Below are 11,164 nucleotides of genomic sequence, written 5' to 3' on the forward strand. Positions count from 1 at the left end.
CACCCCTACATACAACGGTACGTACTGACTAACTGGACTGTAGCTCTGTTCTCTCCTCCATGAAGTGTACACTCATTCACTCCCTCTTGTGGCTTGAAAAGCATTCGATTGGTGTGGACGGAGCCATGTGGGGGAATGAACAAGACTACAACAGAATTAGGGGTTATGACTCTCAGTGGAGGACCTTACACTGAAACAGGACTTTGTCATAGCATATGTCACCGAGGGCAACTCGTTCAGCCCCCTCCACTGTGCTGTGATCAATGACAACGAGGGGGCTGCAGAGATGCTGATTGACACTCTGGGGCCGGCCATTGTCAACGCCACTGACACCAAGAACCGGTAACTACAGCACATGACAAAGTCCTTTTCTTCTGGAGAATAATGTTGTCTTGGGAATAAAATGACCTCTGGGGTTGGATGAGGGATTGTAGATTACTTTTAATACATCTATTAGTGATTTTATATTTCTATGGTATAAACAGGGTTAATTGAACAAACTTGTTTATAACAGTCCTACATGATATCGGTGAAATAAGTTTCCTCTCTCTCCAGGACCCCCCTGCATGCGGCGGCTTTCACGGACCACGTGGAGTGTCTTCAGCTGCTGCTAGGCCACAACGCCCAGGTCAACTCCCCCGATGCCTCCGGGAAGACCTCCCTCATGATGGCTGCTGAGAACGGACAAACCAACGCTGTCGGTACGCAGCCCCCTCTCCTCCGCTTTGCCTCGCCCAGCCGGCTTAAGTTCAACATGTCTGTTTTACATTTTAATAAGTCGCTTCATTTCCTAATTGAGTTTCTTTATGTTTCTCTGTCTGTGTCAGAGCTGTTGGTGAGCAGTGCCAAAGCAGAGCTCACCCTGCAGGATGCAGTCAAGAACACTGCTCTTCATCTGGCCTGCAGTAAGGTGAGCATCCCCACATGAAGATGACGTTCATCTGAACAGTTGGCTCTCTCTGGTTGACATTTTGGTCTGACATGTTTGACTCTGGTTTTTAAAGGGGCATGAAACCAGTGCTTTGTTGATATTGGAGAAGATTACAGACAGGAACCTCATCAACTCGACTAACGCAGCCTTACAGACGTACGTATGGTTCAGCTGTATTAATTGGGCCAGAAGAATTAGAAGAAGTGCACTATATAGGGAATAGTCTGGCATTTGGGAGGTATCCTCATTTGCTGCTGGCTAATCTGACGGTACTTTCTCCTCAGGCCGTTACACGTTGCAGCCAGAAATGGTCTGACGGTGGTGGTTCAGGAGCTACTAGTGAAGGGTGCTAGCGTGCTAGCAGTCGATGACAATGGTAAGATCCATAACGCTAACACCGTTTTCTTCTGTACTTCTCTTCTCAATGTGTCCACAAATGTTTCTCTCTAGTCCACTGCTTGGTTATTGTCTTAACTTTGTATCTCCTAGCCTGCTGTTATTTCATGTTTTTCACCAAAAGTGTTATAGTAAACGGTGATGCTCCTGAAGTGACCCTCTGCTGTTCTGTTTGAACCCCTCAGGTTACACGCCTGCCTTGGCCTGCGCCCCCAACAAAGACGTGGCGGACTGCCTGGCGCTGATCCTGGCCACCATGATGCCCGTGTCCCCCTGCAACCCGGCGCCCAGCCTGTCCTTCAGTGCCATTAACCACTACACCACCAGCCCCTCCAAGAGTGTGACCTTCGACAGCCTGCCCGTGCTGCGCAGCGAGCACAGCTCCTACTGCAGCTTCAACAACATCGGCCACCGCGACCACGATGGAGGCTTCTACAAGGATGAGGAACTCAACGACTCAGACTCAGAGACATACTGAGGGGGGTGGTGGTCGCTGCCCAGGAGGGGAGCCAAGGGCAGGCGGATGGACAGTGAAGTGGGGCAGAGGCCACAAACAAATCCACACATACACACCGTGTCTTAAATCACCACAGCCAGCTTTGGGAGGGCACGAGCCGAGACAGTCCGCACAGGAGCCTTAAGAGTCCTGCAGATGGAGAGAGAGAAATGGAGGGAGGGAGGGAGAGGGGGAGGCACAACAGGCTGGCTGGCCACACTCATCCTCTCGTACCACCAGGTGTCCTTCCAGCAGATACTGGACTTCAGAGGAACTGCTGCTGCTATACCCCACCTTTACCTTTACCCACAAAGGTCCTAAACGGTAGAAACTGTCCAGCCAACAGACAGACGGACACCTTATGACGGCAATAACCTGTAGTCCAAGGGGATAGTAGCACTTCACTGAGTGAAAAACAGACATGGACCAAAAGATGCGGAAGAAGCCTTTTCAAAACCTGTTTTGACAGTAGAAATGGGATTGAGCGTTTTGGCCTGAGAAAAAACATAAGGAGTGATGTTTCATTTAAGTTTTATGAGAGTGATGGTCATGTTTATCCGCACACTAAGACAGTCAGAACGCACCTAGCCTCTTGTCTGTAATCCATGTGGGAGGAGGGGAAATCATTTATTTTTTATGAACAAACATTTTAATAATATCATTCATGTCTTAAGCTCCTGACCCTCTGTGGGAACCAAAGAATCGTAGTATTTGCTCTCATGAGTAATTTCAAAGAATTTCCATCCCCAATGGCACCCTATTCCCTTTATAGTACACTACTTTTGACCAGGGCCATAGGGTTCTGGTCAAAAGTAGTGTACTCTATAAAGAATAGGGTGCCATTTAGATTTTGCATTTGTATGTGAGCGACAGGACTTTTTATTTGCGTTATTAAACCTACCTGTCCTTTGCCCTCTAGAAAATATTTTAGAAAGTAAATTATTAATTCATGTATTCTTTCTTGTGATATTTATGTCATCATTTTGTGCCTTCTTTAGTTACTGAGGGGAGGTTAGGAGAGTAGGGGCAGCTGTATGAGCGAAAACAATGATGCACACTAAGTAATACAACGTTTGTGAAAAGCACTGATACTATTCCGAGGCATACGAGGGGGAAAACATGCCTCCCTTGGAGAGGAGAAACACTGTAAACCAATGGTAGGACAGCAGCATTTAGATTTTCTTCTGTTGAAAAAAATATATATATATTATTTGTCTTGGTCTTATAATCAATGTATTTTGACAGGTTTTGCTTGCTTAACTTCTTCAAAAAAATGAAACCACTCAAACCTTTTATGTGATTGCTTGTTCAAACCCCCGTTTGTGTCTCTTTTTTAAAATAATTTTAACTGGAAATATGTACAATACATATGCTATGTTCGTCAAATCAGGATCAGGAGGTTCACAGGTTTTTTCGTGTCCTTTTTTTCTTTAAAAGGATGAAACTAGCATGTACATATGAAATAGTGACTGAATCGAAACTCCCATGAATTCTTTCAGTATCTGAAGATTGCTGTATATTTTATGAGTAATAAAATAAAGAAATGAGTTATGTTATTTAATAATGAACTATGGGTTATCTGTTTTATGTGACAACCGCAGTATCAATTTCTAGGTGACAGTGGTGCTAATCCCAAAAGAAAGGCTACATACAACAAGGAACAAGAAGTCTATTGGCAAAGTGATGAATATTGCATGTACCTTGGCCTAACGGTGTGGGTTATGTATTTTATTTTTCATGGCGTCCTCAACATTACAGTTTTAAGGGCAACAATAGCCTAAATTTGTTTACAACTCGCAGGATTTCCATACATGAGCTTTCAACAACACAGAGTGTTGCATCAGCACGAGATCGAAAGTGCGTCAAATCTGTACAGGTCATTGTTACGTCATCACTGATAAACGTTGAAACTGATGAAAAACCGCTGGAGCAGTTCAGTCTAAACCTCCCTAGTGCTGGAGGATTGCGTTTGTTTTCGCTCTGGATGCGCGTTCATTTTGGCAAGGAAATGTGCTGATTTTGCAAGGAGATGGAGAATAAAGAGTTCAAGGTAGGCATGTTATTTATTTTTAAATCTTCAATTATATTAATTACTGTGGATTAAATATTGTTTAACAAATGAAATAATGTGCTATTCATGCTGTAATATCAAACTAGAAAGTCTATGGCCGGGGAGTCATGAGAGTTGGCTAAAGGTACAGTAGGGTCAAATGGGGGTCAAAGGTTATGACAGCACCTTCATAATTTCGTCCAAAATGGCACCCTATTCCCTATGTAGGCTAGTGTACTACTTTTGACCAGGAGCCATAGAAGGGTTGGCTGACGTCACGAAAACGATGCCCGCGCATCGATGGCCCGAAGTCGTGTATCTTGTTATGATTCTGAACCTCAGCTAACAACAAGCTGCCATGTGGGGAATCGTAGCTCTGTGGCATGTTTCAGCTTGTTGTATGGTGTTATTGATACCATGTCTTGTTTTGAGGTGTTTTGACTGATATCATGTCTATGCAATGACTCAAATTCGCTACCTAGCTAACCAACAACAACTGTAACAATGTATTTGAGACGAGTTCATTGTTCAAATGTATTTATGTTTGCATTAAACATTTAGAGACTAAATATAGTTTACATGTTGTCAACAGTCTAAGTCAAACCCTGTCTATTTTGCCCCATAGTTGCATGCCAGTTTTGTTGCTTAACAACCAACCCCTCTATAGAGTCCCACAGTGGAGGTGTGATAATACCCAAAAAACCTAGCGGTCAAACAGGGACATGGTTCCAATCGTTTTTCCACCATTCATTTTTCCCATAGCCGATTTTAGAAACACATAAAATAAGGGCTGTATTTCGTGTAGGCTTACCCTGGCGTGACGTTTTTGTAACCATGTAAATCTCTCTCGGACAAGTTGACTTTTATCAGTATATTTACATTTTACATTTATATCATTTAGCAGACGCTCTTATCCAGAGCGACTTACAATGGTGCATTCAACAATTGGTGTATTCAACTTATGATAGCCAGTGGGACAACCACTTATTTTTCTTCTTTTTTTTTTATGGGGGGGGAGGGGGGGGGGTAGAAGGATTACTTCATACTATTCCAGGTATTCCTTAAAGAGGTAGGGTTTCAAGTGTCTCCGGAAGGTGGTCAGTGACTCCGCTGTCCTGGCGTCGTGGGGGAGCTTGTTCCACCATTGGGGTGCCAGAGCCTGAAGGTAAGGAGGTGCCGTTCCCCTCACAGCTCCGTAGGCAAGCACCATGGTCTTGTAGTAGATGCGAGCCTCAACTGAGCGGGGTGACATGAGAGAACTTGGGAAGGTCGAACACCAGACGGGCTGCGGCGTTCTGGATAAGTTGTAGGGGTTTAATGGCACAGGCAGGGAGCCCAGCCAACAGCGAGTTGCAGTAATCCAGACGGGAGATGACATGTGCCTGGATTAGGAACTGTGCCGCTTTCTGTGTAAGGTAGGGTCGTACTCTGCAAATGTTGTAGAGCATGAACCTGCAGGATCGGGTCACCGTTTTGATGTTAGCAGAGAATGACAGGGTGTTGTCCAGGGTCACGCCAAGGCTCTTTGCACTCTGGGAGGAGGACACAATGGAGTTGTCAACCGTGATGGCGAGATCATGGAACGGGCAGTCCTTCCCAGGGATGAAGAGCAGCTCCGTCTTGCAGAGGTTCAGCTTGAGGTGGTGATCCGACATCCACACTGATATGTCTGCCAGACATGCAGAGATGCGATTCGCCACCTGGTTATCAGAAGGGGGAAAGGAGAAAATTAATTGTGTGTCGTCTGCGTAGCAATGATAGGAGAGACCATGTGAGGATATGACAGAGCCAAGTGACTTGGTGTATAGAGAGAATAGGAGAGGGCCTAGAACTGAGCCCTGGGGGACACCAGTGGTGAGAGCACATGGTGCGGAGACAGATTCTCGCCACGCTACCTGGTAGGAGCGACCTGTCAGGTAGGACGCAATCCAAGAGTGAGCAGCGCCGGAGATGCCCAACTCGGAGAGGGTGGAGAGGAGGATCTGATGGTTCACAGTATCAAAGGCAGCGGATAGGTCTAGAAGGATAAGAGCAGAGGAGAGAGAGTTAGCTTTAGCAGTGCGGAGAGCCTCCATGACACAGAGAAGAGCAGTCTCAGTTGAATGACCAGTCTTGAAACCTGACTGGTTTGGATCAAGAAGGTCATTCTGAGAGTGATAGCAGGAGAGTTGGCTAGAGACGGCACGCTCAAGAGATTTGGAGAGAAAAGAAAGAAGGGATACTTACTTGTCTGTAGTTGTTGACATCGGAGGGATCGAGTGTAGGTTTTTTGAGGAGGGGTGCAACTCTCGCTCTCTTGAAGACGGAAGGGACATGGCCAGCGGTCAAGGATGAGTTGATGTGGGAGGTGAGGTGAGGTGAGGTAAGGGAGAAGGTCTCCGGAAATGGTCTGGAGAAGAGAGGACGGGATAGGGTCAAGCAGGCAGGTTGTTGGGCGGCCGGCCGTCACAAGTCGCAAGATTTCATCTGGAGAGAGAGGGGAGAAAAAAGTCAAAGCATAGGGTAGGGCAGTGTGAGCAGGACCAGCGGTGTCATTTCACTTAATAAATGAGGATCGGATGTCGTCAACCTTCTTTTCAAAATGGTTGACGAAGTCATCCACAGAGAGGGAGGAGGGTGGGGGAGGAGGATTCAGCAGGGAGGAGAAGGTGGCAAAGAGCTTCCTAGGGTTAGAGGCATAGGCTTGAAATTTAGAGTGGTAGAAAGTGGCTTTAGCAGCGGAAACAGAGGAAGATAATGTAGAGAGGAGGGAGTGAAAAGATGACAGGTCCGCAGGGAGTCTAGTTTTCCTCCATTTCCGCTCGGCTGCCCGGAGCCCTCTTCTGTGAGCTCGCAATGAGTCGTCAAGCCACGGAGCAGGAGGGGAGGACCGAGCCGGCCGGGAGGATAGGGGACATAGAGAGTCAAAAGATGCAGAAAGGGAGGAGAGGAGGGTTGAGGAGGCAGAATCAGGAGATCGGAGGGAGAATGATTTAGCAGAGGGAAGAGATGATAGGATGGAAGAGGAGAGAGTAGCGGGAGAGAGAGAGCGAAGGTTGTGATGGCACATTACCATCTGAGTAGGGGCAGAGTGAGTAGTGTTGGAGGAGAGCGAGAGAGAAAAGGATACAAAGTAGTGGTCGGAGACTTGGAGGGGAGTTGCAGTGAGATTAGTAGAAGAACAGCATCTAGTAAAGATGAGGTCAAGCGTATTGCCTGCCTTGTGAGTAGGGGGGGACGGTGAGAGGGTGAGGTCAAAAGAGGAAAGGAGTGGAAAGAAGGAGGCAGAGAGAAATGAGTCAAAGGCAGAGACGTAGGGAGGTTAAAGTCACCCAGAACTGTGAGGGGTGAGCCATCCTCAGGAAAGGAACTTATCAAGGCGTCAAGCTCATTGATGAACTCTCCAAGGGAACCTGGAGGGCGATAAATGACAAGGATGTTAAGCTTGAATGGGCTAGTGATGTGACAGCATGGAATTCAAATGAGGAGATAGACAGATGGGTCAGGGGAAAAAGAGAGAATGTCCACTTTGGAGAGATGAGGATTCCTGTGCCACCGCCGCGCCGACCAGATGCTCTCGGGGTATGCGAGAACACATGGTTAGACGAGGAAAGAGCAGTAGGAGTAGCAGTGTTTTCTGTGGTAATCCATGTTTCCGTCAGCGCCAAGAAGTCGAGGGACTGGAGGGTAGCATAGGCTGAGATTAACTCTGCCTTGTTGGCTGCAGAACGGCAGTTCCAGAGGCTGCCAGACCACTAGGTTTTATGGGTATTATGACTCATACTGTGGGACTCTATAGGGCTCCAGCCAAAAGAAGTGCACTATATTGGAACTAGGGTGCTATTTCGGACACAAGCATAGATATGATGCATTATTATGTGACCATAGAAATAGAATCACTAGAAAGGATAGAGCCTCTGACCTTGGCAATTTGACTGGTAAACTGAACTGCACACCTGATATGATGTTCTGGTGATTCTATTTCTCTGAATATGATGCATTATGATGTGACAATGAGAGTTGGGTTAATGGTGCTCTCAAGGCAACTGGGAACTCGAAAAAAATAACTAGGTCAAATCATGACGTCCGTGATCTTCAGGTCGGAAAGTCGGAGCTCTAGAAAGATGCCAGAGTTTCCGACTTGGAATTCCTTTTTACATTTTGTGGTGGTAATTTTATCCCCTTTTTCTCCCCAATTTTTCGTGATATCCAATTGGTAGTTACGATCTTGTTACGATCTTGTCTCATCGCTGCAACTCCCCAGCGGGCTCGGGAGAGGTGAAGGTTGAGTCAGGCGTCCTCCAAAACATGACCCGCCAAGCCGCGCTGCTTCCGACTTGGAATTCCGAGTTGGATGACTGTTCAAAACGATTTTTCCCAGTCGGAGCTTGTTTTTTTTTCCTATTTCCCAGTTGTCTTGAACGCACTGAAGTCGGAAGTCAGAGATTTCCCAGTTGTTTTGAACACGGCAAAAGGCGACACAGTAGGTGACATCTAAACATGACTTTGTGCTGTCTTTCAGAGGTCAGAGGTCAATGGAAATGACCTCACCCTCATAGACCTGGATGACCCCATCAATGAAGCTGATGTTATGAAGGAAGTCAGGTAAGTGATTTACACTAATGACACATTTGTGACTGGTTACAGGATCACATAGGCCTACAGATACAGATTCAGTAGTAGGTCAAAGGTCACCGCCTATGGAGAGGTAGGCCCAGAGCCATGTATTTAGAGAGTTGGGACATTGAGATATAAACTCAGCAAAAAAAGAAACGTCCTCTCACTGTCAACTGCGTTTATTTTCAGCAAACTTAACGTGTAAATAACGCATCTCCTGAGTGGCGCAGTGTTCTAAGGCACTGCATCGCAGTGCTAGCTGTGCCACTAGAGATCCTGGTTCGAATCCAGGCTCTGTCGTAGCCGGCCGCGACCGGGAGACCCATGGGGCGGCGCACAATTGGCACAGCGTCGTCCAGGGTAGGGGAGGGAATGGCCGGCAGGGATGTAGCTCAGTTGGTAGAGCATGGCGTTTGCAACGCCAGGGTTGTGGGTTCGATACCCACGGGGGGGCAGTATGAAAAAAAAAAAATATATATATATAAAAAAAGAATACAAATAAAATAAACAAATAAAAGAATGTATGCACTCACTAACTGTAAGTCGCTCTGGATAAGAGCGTCTGCTAAATGACTAAAATGTAAAAATGTAATGTAAATATTTGTATGAACATAACAAGATTCAACAACTGAGACATAAACTGAGATGTTACCCCCTCGTCCACCAAGGCACCTGCAAGTTCCCAGACATTTCTGGGGGGAATGGCTAAATCCTAGCCCTCACCCTCCGATCCAACAGATCCAGGCTCTTCATGGCAGAACACTGACATTCCTGTCTTGCAGGAAATCACGCACAGAACGAGCAGTATGGCTGGTGGCATTGTCATGCTGGAGGGTCATGTCAGGATGAGCCTGCAGGAAGGGTACCACATGAGGGAGGAGGATGTCTTCCCTGTAACGCACAGCGTTGAAATTTCCTGCAATGACAACAAGCGTAGTCCGATGATGCTGTGACACACCGCCCAAGACCATGACGGACCATCCACCTCCAAATCGATCCCGCTCCAGAGTACAGGCCTTGGTGTATCGCTCATTCCTTCGACGATAAACACGAATCCGACCATCACCCCTGGTGAGACAAAACCGCGACTCGTCAGTGAAGAGCACTTTTTTGCCAGTCCTGTCTGGTCGAGCGACGGTGTGTTTGTGCCCATAGGCGACGGTGTTGCCGGTGATGTCTGGTGAGGACTTGCCTTACAACAGGCCTACAAGCCCTCAGTCCAGCCTCTCTCAGCCTATTACGGACAGTCTGAGCACTGATGGAGGGATTGTGCGTTCCTGGTGTAACTCGGGCAGTTGTTGTTTCCATCCTGTACCTGTCCCGCAGGATGTTCCGATCCTGTGCCGATGTTGTTACACGTGGTCTGCCACTGCGAGGATGATCAGCTGTCCGTCCTGTCTCCCTGTAGCTCTGTCTTAGGCGTCTCACAGTACGGACATTGCAATTTATTGCCCTGGCCACATCTGCAGTCCTCATGCCTCCTTGCAGCATGCCTAAGGCACGTTCACGCAGATGAGCAGGGACCCTGGGCATTTTTCTTTTGGTGTTTTTCAGAGTCAGTAGAAAGGCCTCTTTAGGGTCCTAAGTTTTCATAACTACCGTCTGTAAGCTGTTAGTGTCTTAATGACCGTTGCACAGGTGCATGTTCATTAAGTGTTTATGGTTCATTGAACAACATTTTACATTTTAGTCATTTAGCAGACACTCTTATCCAGAGCGACTTACAGTTAGTGAGTGCATACATTTTCATACTGGCCCCCCGTGGGAAACAAACCCACAACCCTGGCGTTGCAAGCGCCATGCTCTACCAACTGAGCTACAGGGGACTAGCATGGGAAACAGTGTTTAAACCCTTTACAATGAAGATCTGTGAAGATATTTGGATTTTTACGAATTATCTTTGAAAGATCCTGAAAAAGGGACGTTTTCTTTTTTTGCTGAGTTTATGTATACATTACATGACACAGTAGATATCCATATGACAGCTGGCTCCCCATGGGCAATGTTGACATTTTAAACAATGCTATGTAACTGAACATCTATAATTAGAATTTACTTATAATGAAAGGATAAATGAAAGGCTCCAAGGCGCTAACATGGAGTCCTTTTAAAAGTTGGCAGAATTCTCTAAATATTTGGCTCTGGATAGGCCGAGTCATCTCAAGAGTATTGGAGCCATAGAATTTGAGTGATTCTATTCTAATTCTAGAATGATTCATTCTAATTCTGTGATTCTAATTCTATAATTACACATCCTCACACTCACATTATAGCAGTGACCTAAGAGATATTCCTTTTCTCTATCTAGATCCCATAAAGATCACAGAGAGGCTGAGAGACTGACCAAGTTGGACGAGGCTGTTCTAGACACAGATACCCCAACTCAGTCACAGGAGGGTGAAGAAGAGAGTGAGTTGGACGAGGCTGTTGCCATCCCATCTCAGTCGCAGGAGGTTGAAGGAGAGAGTGAGTTGGACGAGGCTGTTGCCATCCCATCTGAGTCGCAGGAGGTTGAAGGAGAGAGTGAGATGGACGAGGCTGTTGCCATCCCATCTCAGTCGCAGGAGGTTGAAGGAGAGAGTGAGTTGGACGAGGCTGTTGCCATCCCATCTCAGTCGCAGGAGGTTGAAGGAGAGAGTGAGTTGGACGAGGCTGTTGCCATCCCATCTCAGTCGCAGGAGGTTGAGGGAGAGAG

General features: G+C 46.7%; 2 long non-coding RNA genes across 2 annotated transcripts; both read left to right on the top strand.

Annotated features, from left to right (window-relative positions):
- Positions 1-1,075: 1,075 nt before the first annotated feature.
- Positions 1,076-1,597, top strand: LOC311115692. Its single transcript, XR_014611306.1, has 3 exons — positions 1,076-1,087; positions 1,216-1,307; positions 1,513-1,597. It is a non-coding gene; the product is annotated as an uncharacterized lncRNA (long non-coding RNA).
- Positions 1,598-3,791: 2,194 nt separating this feature from the next.
- On the top strand, positions 3,792-10,810 carry LOC311115693. The gene is made up of 3 exons (XR_014611307.1): positions 3,792-3,873; positions 8,375-8,457; positions 10,778-10,810. It is a non-coding gene; the product is annotated as an uncharacterized lncRNA (long non-coding RNA).
- Positions 10,811-11,164: the final 354 nt, after the last annotated feature.

Source organism: Coregonus lavaretus (genome assembly GCF_964263955.1).
Source record: "Coregonus lavaretus genome assembly, contig: HAP1_SCAFFOLD_1025, whole genome shotgun sequence".
Lineage (NCBI taxonomy): Eukaryota > Metazoa > Chordata > Actinopteri > Salmoniformes > Salmonidae > Coregonus > Coregonus lavaretus.